Here is an 8,160-nt window from a genome sequence, read left to right on the forward strand (position 1 = left end):
ATTGTCTCACCTTTCCCCCATGGAGTGGCTAGTGTGTTCAAATGACTGACTTTTTGATTAGTAGCCAAATGCTTTGACCAGTATGCCACAAAACTAAAAAAACCAAACTCACTGTCATCAAGTCTACTAGACTCATAGCAAACCTTCCTTGAGTTTCTGAGGTGGTATCGCTACAGAAGTAGATTGCCCAATCTTCCTTCTGCGGTGTGGCTGGTGGGTTTGAACCATCAGCCTTCTGGTTAGCAGTCAAATGCCTTAGGCACTATGGTACCTGAACCCCAGTACTCCACCAGAGCACCTTATATATTAATATATATATATGCAAACATGCACACAATATACACCTGCACAATACACAGATACATATATATATATATATATATATATATATATATATATGTCTGTAAGTTTGTCATACTGTTCTGGCTTGCACATTGCTGTGAGGCTGGAGGCAATATCATCAGTATCTCAAATACTAGCAGGTCACACATGGTGAACAGGTTTCAGCACAGCTTCTAGATTAACATAGACTTGAAAGAAAGACAGGGTCATCCACTTCTCAAAGAATTGGCCAGTGAAAACTTTATGACCTTTATGACCAGCAGTGAACACTGTCTGATATATTACTGGAAAACTTTATGAGTAGCCCTGAAACATTGTCCAATACATTGCCAGAAGATGAGCCCCTCAGGTTGGAAGGCACTCAAAATAAGACTGGGAAAATGTTGCCTCTTCAGAATAGAGCCAAGCTTAATGATGTGGATGGAGTAAAGCTTTTGGGATCTCTATTTGTTGATGTGGCATAACTCAAAATGAAAAGAAACAGCTGCAAACATCCATTAATAATTGGAACATAGACAGTATGTGTATGAATCTAGGAAAATTGGAAGTTGTAAAAAATGAAATTGAATGTACAAAGATCAATATCCTAGGCATTAGTGAGCTGAAATGGACTTGTTTGGGTCAATTTGAATCAGACAACCATATGATCTACTATGCCAGTAATGACAAATCAAAGAGGAATGATGTGATATTGTCACAAAGAATGTTTCAAGATCTACCTTGAAGAACAATGTTGTCAGTGATAGGATAATATCCATATGCCTACAAGAAAGAACAATAAATTTATACACCAACCACCAAGGACAAAGAGGAGGAAATAGAAGATTTTTTTTTACCAACTTCTGCAGTCTGAAATTGACCAAACATACAGTCAAGATGTATTGATTATCACTGGTCAATGGAATGCAAAAGTTGGTAACAAAGAAGAATCACTGGTAGTTGGAAAATATGACTTTAGTGATAGAAATGACATCAGAGATAGCATGATGGAATTTTGCAAAACCAACAACTTATTGATTGCAACTACTCTCTTCAACAACATAAATGGCAGCTGTGTATGTGGATATCACCAGATGGAGTGCACAAGAATCAGATCGACTATATCTGGCAAAGAGACAATGAAAACACCCAATATCTTCAGCCAAAACAAGACCAGGAGCTGACCATCAATTGCTCATATGCAAGTTCAAATTGAAGTTGAAGACAATTAAAACAACTCCACAAGAGCCAAAATATTACCTGATTATGTTCCTTCTGCATTTAGAGACCATCTAAAGAATAGATTTGATGCATTGAACACCAATAACTGAAAAGAAGAGGAATTGTGGGAAAATATCACGAATATCATCCATGAAGAAAGCAGAAGTTCATTAAAAAGACAAGAAAGGAAGAAAAGACAAAAAATGGATATCACAAAGGACTCTGAAACTTACCTGTTCGAGTTACCTAGTATGGCTCTGACAGGAATAGACCACAAATGGGATGGCCTTAACAAACAGGGTTTATTCTCTCACCGTTTCAAGGCTTTAAATCCAAGTTCGAAGTGCCAAAGTCTAGGGGCTAGGTGAAAGCTCCTCAGCCTTGGACTTCATCTCTGCCTCCAGCTCCCAGCCCACTGAAACTAGAGGCTTTTCTTCACTCAGACAGCTGCTGGTTGCTGAGGCTGCCAAGCCCAAGGTTCACAAGTAAAAAGGCACAGTCCCAATGTTACCAAACCACACAGCAGGCTATTAATTTAAGTCTCTTATAAGTCCCCTGGTTGGCAAAGCATGGCAGGCTCCTGAACAATGAGACAGTTACATGCAAGGTCCAAGCATACCATAAGCTAAAGACCACTCCCTAAGGCTTCTGCTTATATACAGGAAGCAGATCACATTCCCTCTGGCAACTACTTAGCTGCTCACAGTAGATTCTACCATGGAGTTGATTACCAGTCTCATCATGGGGAATACTACATCCAGCTGCCCAGCCACTCAACCAGACCTAGCCAAGTTGACACAAAAACATAACCACCATATTACCCTTGAATAGAGAGTAGCTAAAGCAAATGGAAGAAATGACAAAGAGCTGGACAGAAGATTTCAAAGAGCAGCTCAAGAATAAAAAGTCAATTATTATAATGAAATGTGCAAGACCTGGAGTTAGAAAGCCAAAAAGCAAGAACATGTTCCACATTTCTCAAGCTGAAAGAAGTGAAAAAAAAAAAAAATTCAAGCCTTGAGTTGGAATATTTAAAGATTCTATGGGCAAAATATTGAATAATGCAGCAAACATCAAAAGAAGATGGAAGTCATTGGACCACAAAGAATTGGTCAATGTTCATCTATTTCAGGGAGTGACCTATGATCAAGAACCAACATTACTGAAGGAAGAAGTCAAAGCTGCACTAAAGGAATTGGCAATGAACAAGGCTACAGGAATTGATGGAATACCCATTGAGATGTTTCAAGAAACAGAAGCTGCACTGAAGGCACTCAATCATGTATGCCAAGAAATTTGGAAGACAGCTACTTGGCCAACTGACTGGAAGAGATCTATATTTGTACCCATTCCAAAGAAAGGTGATCCCACAAAATGTGGAATTATTGAACCATATCATTATTATCATACAAATAAAATCTTGCTGAAGATAATTTAAAAAATGGTTGTAATAGTATATTGACAAAGAATATCAGAAATGCAGGCTGGGTTCAGATAGGATGTGGAACAAGGGATATCATTGCTCATGTCAGATGGATCTTGGCTGAAAGCAGGAAATACCACAAAGATGTATACTTGTGTTTCATTGACTATGCAAAAGCATTCAATTGTGTGGATCATAACATAACAAATTATAGATAACTTTGAGAAGAATGGGAATTCCAGAACACTTAATTGTGCTCATGAGGAACAAGCACATGGTTGTCATTCAAACAGAACAAGGTAATACTGCATGATTTAAAGTCAGGAAAGGAGTGTGTCAGGGTTGCATCCTTTCACTATACTTATTCATTCTGTATGCTGACCAAATAATCTGAGAAGCTGGACCAAATGAAGAAGAGCATGACATCAGGATTGGAGGAAGAATAATTAACAGCCTGTGATATGCAGATGACACAACTTTGCTTGCTGAAAGTGAAGGTGACTTGAAGCAATTACTGATGATTAAAAACTACAGTCTGCACTATGGATTACATCTCAACATAAAGAAAATGAAAATCCTCACAACTAGGCCAATAAACAGAATCACAATAAATGGAGAAAAGATTAAAGTTGTCAAAGACTTCATAGTACTTGGTTCCACAATCAACACCAATGGAAGCCACAGTCAAGAAATCATAAGACTTATTGCACTGGGCAAATCTGCTCCAAAAGACCTCTTTCAAGTGTGAAGAGCAAGCATGTCTCTTGAAAAACTAAGGTGTACCTAACCCAAGCCATGGCATTTTCAATTGCCTCATGTGCATGTGAAAGCTGGAGAATGAGTAAGGAAGACCAATGAGTCAATGTTTTTGCATAGTCAATAAAACACAAGTAAACATCTTTCTGATATTGTTTGCTTTGAGCCAAGATCCATCTGACATCAGAAATTATACACCTCATTCCATGTCCTCTTCTGAATCCAGCTTGCATTTCTGGAAGTTCTCTGTCAATATATTGCTGTAACCATTTTTTACTTATCTTCAGTAAGATTTTACTTGCATGTGATATTAATGATATTTTTTGATAATTTCCACATTCTGTGGGATGGCCTTTCTTTGGAATGGGTACAAATATGGATCTCTTCCAGTCAGTTGGCGAGGTAGGTACATGTCTTCCAATCCTTTTGGCATAACTGAGTGAATGCCTTCAGTGGGACATCCATTTGTTGAAACATCTCAATTGGTATTGCATCAATTCCAGGAGCCTTGTTCTTCACCAATTCATTCAGTACAGTTTTGACTTCTTCCTTCAGTCCCATTGGTTCTTTGAACATATACCACCTCCTGAAATGGATAAAAATCAACCAGTTCTTTTTGGTAGAGTGACTCTGTGTATTCCATCTTCTTTTGATACTTTCTGAAGCATTAAATATTTTGCCCATAGAATCTTTCAAAACTGCAGCTCAAGGCTTAACTGTTTTCCTCAGTTCTTTCAGCTTGAGAAATGCCAAGTGTGTTCTTCCCTCTTGGTTTTCTAACTCCAGGTCTTTGCATATTTCGTTATAGTAATTGGCTTTGTGTGCTCGAACTGCCCTTTGAAATCTTCTGTTCAGCTCTTTTATCTTGTCATTTATTCTCTTTGCTTTAGCTATTCTTTGCTCAAGGGCAAGTTTCAGAGTCTCTTCTGACATCCATTTTGGTCATTTCTTTCCTTCTGGCATTTTTAATGACCTCTTGCTTTCTTCATGGATGACGCTCTTGATGTCAGCCCACAATTCTGGTTTTCAGTCACTGGTGCTCAATGAATCAAATCTATTCTTTAGATGGTCTCTAAATTCAGGAGAGATATATTCAAGATCATATTTTGGCTCTTGTGGACTTCTTTTAATTGTCTTCTACATCAAGTTGAACTTGTATATGAGCAGTTGATGGTCTATTCCACAATCAGCTCCTGGTCTGGTTTTGGCTGAATATATTGAGCTTTTCCATCTCTTCTTGCCACAGATGTAGTCAATCTGATTCCTGTGTACTCCATCTGGCAAAGTCCACATGTATAGCCACCATTTGTGTTTTTGAAAAAAAGGTATTTGCAAGGAATAAGTCATTGGTTTTGAAAAATTCTATCATGTGATCTCCAGCATTATTTCTGTCACAAAGCCCAAATTTCCCAACTGCTTGTGGTTCTTGTTTTCAACTTTTGCATTTCAATCACCGGTGATAAACAATACATCTTGATTGCATGTTCGATCAATTTCAGACTGCAGAAGTTGATAAAAATCTTCAATTTCCTCCTCTTTGGCTTTGATGGTTGGTGCATAAATTTGAATTATAGTAGTATTAACAGGTCTTCCTTGTAGACGTATGGATATTATCCTATCACTGACAGCATTGTAGTTCTAGACAGATCTTGAAACATCCTTTGTGGTGATAAATGCCATGCCATTCCTCCTCAATTTGTCATCCTCAGCATAGTAGGTCATATGTTTGTCTGATTCAAAATGCCCCAAACCCATCCATTTCAGCTCACCAATGCTTAGGATATCAATCTTTATGTGTTCCATTTAATTTTTGACAACTTCCAATTTTCCAAGATTCATACTTCATACATTCCATGTTCCAATTATTAGTGGATGTTTGCAGCTCTTTCTCTTCAATTTGAGTTGTGCCATGTCAGCACATGTTGTTGTTGTTGCTGTTAGGTGCCATCATGTCAGACCTGACTCATAGCGACCCCTCCTTGGGTTTCTGAGGCAGTATCACTATGGAAGTAGATTGTCCCATCTTCCTTCTGAGGGGTAACTGGTGAGTTTGAACCACCAGCCTTCTGGTTAGCAGTCAAGTGCCTTAGGCACTATGCTACCAGAGCTCCTTTTTATGTCAGCACATGGAGGTCCTGAAAGACTTACTTTATCCAGACCATTAAAGTTAGTTCTACTCTGATGAGGCAGATCTTTCCCAGTCCTGTTTTGAGTGCCTTCCAACCAAAGGGGATTATTGACCTGCACTCTGCTGGAGAATGTTTCCAAAGTATTCATAAATTTGCCTAGTAATGTATCAGACTATGTTTCTCTGCTATTCATAAGGCTTTCCCTGGCCAATTTTTGAGATGTGGATGGCCTCCTCCTTCTTTCTTTCTAATCTGTTTTAGCCTATAAGCTGTGTTGAAACCAGTGCACTAGCACTATGTGCAACTCTGCTGGCATCTGAAACACCAATGGCACAGCCTCACGCCTCACAGCAATATACAGACCCCACAGGATGACAAACTGACAGTCATGTTTGTCTCTGTTAACTGTTGGAAACCTCTTCACTTCCCCTTACCACAAAGTGGCAGGTTCCAGGTAGGAATTAGGTAAGGGGAGAGTGCTTTTACAGTTTAAGAGGCTAGAAGTCTGAGTTCAAAGTGCCAGCTCTTGGGGCTTGGTGAAGGCCCCTTGACCTTGATCTTCAGCTCTGCCCTATTCCAGGCTCACCAGAGCTGGAGGCTTTTTACATCTCACACAGCTGCTGGCTTCTGAGGCTGATGAACTCAAGATCAACAAGTAAAATGGCACAGTCTTCAGATTAGCAAGCAACACAGCAGGTTATTAGTTCAAGTGCAGAAACAGTCCCAAGATCATCAGGCAACATGTCAGGCCACTGATAACTTGGCAAAATGCAGGATTCCAATGTGCCAAGAAGCTAGAGATCTTTCTCAAATAGTTTCCTTATTCACTGGAAGTAGGCCACACCCTGAAGGCATCTACTTAGCTGCTCACAGCAGATTCCTCCATGGAAGTGATTAAAATCTCATCATGGGGAATTAACTCATCCAGCTGCCAAGCCACTCAAAACCACAGCCAAGCCAAGCTGGCATACAATCTTAACCACCACAGTGGGTGATGCATGTACAAGAGGCTACAGATAAGTTCTTTTAAGACTGCAAGAAACTCACTTCCACTGGATGCCTAGGAGCCCTCTCCAATTGCAGAGTTGGGTCTGAATTATGTTGTCCTGACATTTGTGGATGAAGATGATATGACTGATGGGGGAGATGAGCACTTTGCAAAGATGCATCATATTTGAACAAACTCAGAACCCACTGCCATTGAGTCAATTCTGACTCATAGTGACCCCATAGGACAGCATGTTGTTGTTGTTGTTAGATGCCATCATGTTGTCTCCTAGTCACAGTGACCATATGTAAAGCAGAATGCAACACTAACTGGGCCTATGCCAGCTCCATGATCCCACATATACCTGAACCTATCGTTGCAGCCACTATGTCAAACCATCTTGTTGAGGGTCTTCCCCTCTTTTGTTGGTCTTCCACTTTACCAAGTATGGTATCATTCTCCAGGGAATGGTCTCTTCTTAGAATTTGACCAAGTATGTGAGGCAAAGCCTGGCCATTTTCCTTTCCAAGGAGCTCCCTTGCTGTACTTCTCCAAGGACAGATGTGTTAGTTCTTTTATCAATCCATGGCATCTTCAGTATTCTTTGCCAGCACCACAAAACAAAAGCATCAACTCTCCTTTAGTCTTTCTTATTCATTGTCAAGCTCTCACATGCATGTAAGGCAATTGAATATTTTCAATGGCTTGCTTCAGGTGCACCTTAGTCCTCAAGGAGACATCTTTGCTCCTCAGCCCTTGAAAGAAGTCTTATGGAGCTGATTTTTCCAGTGCTATAAGTTGTCTGGTATCTTGAATGCTGCTTCCATTAGCATTGACTGTAGAATTAAGCAATATGATGTCTTTGACAATTTCAGTCTTTTCTCCATTTATCATGATGGTGCTTATTGGCCCAGTTGTAAGGATTTTTGTTTTCTTTATTTTGAGGTGTAATCCATAGTGCAGACTGTATTCTTAAATCTTCATCAGTGAGTGTTTCAAGTCATCCTCACTCTCAGGAAGCAAAGTTGTGTCTTCAGCATATCACAGGTTGTGAATGATTCTTCCTCCAATCCTGATGCCACATTCTTCTTCATATAATCCAGCTTCTCAGATTATTTGCTCAGCATAGAAATTGAGTAAGTATGGTGAAAAGGTACAACTCTGATGCACTCCCTTCTTGATTTTAAACCATGCAGTGTTCCCTTTTTCTCTTTGAATGACAGCCTCCTGGTCTATGTACAGGTTCCTCATGCACACAATCAAGTGTTCTGGAATTCCCATTCTTCTCAATGTTATCCACAATTTGTTATGATCCACACAAT

The 8,160-nt window shown here is 39.6% G+C and overlaps 1 pseudogene; it reads left to right on the top strand.

Moving 5' to 3' along the window:
* LOC103204710 overlaps positions 1-8,160 on the top strand; it is a 45,107-nt pseudogene that overhangs the window by 20,658 nt on the left and 16,289 nt on the right.

This window comes from Orycteropus afer, unplaced genomic scaffold (assembly GCF_000298275.1).
Source record: "Orycteropus afer afer isolate SDZICR_OR568_19922 unplaced genomic scaffold, OryAfe1.0 scaffold00256, whole genome shotgun sequence".
In the NCBI taxonomy this organism is placed as follows: domain Eukaryota; kingdom Metazoa; phylum Chordata; class Mammalia; order Tubulidentata; family Orycteropodidae; genus Orycteropus; species Orycteropus afer.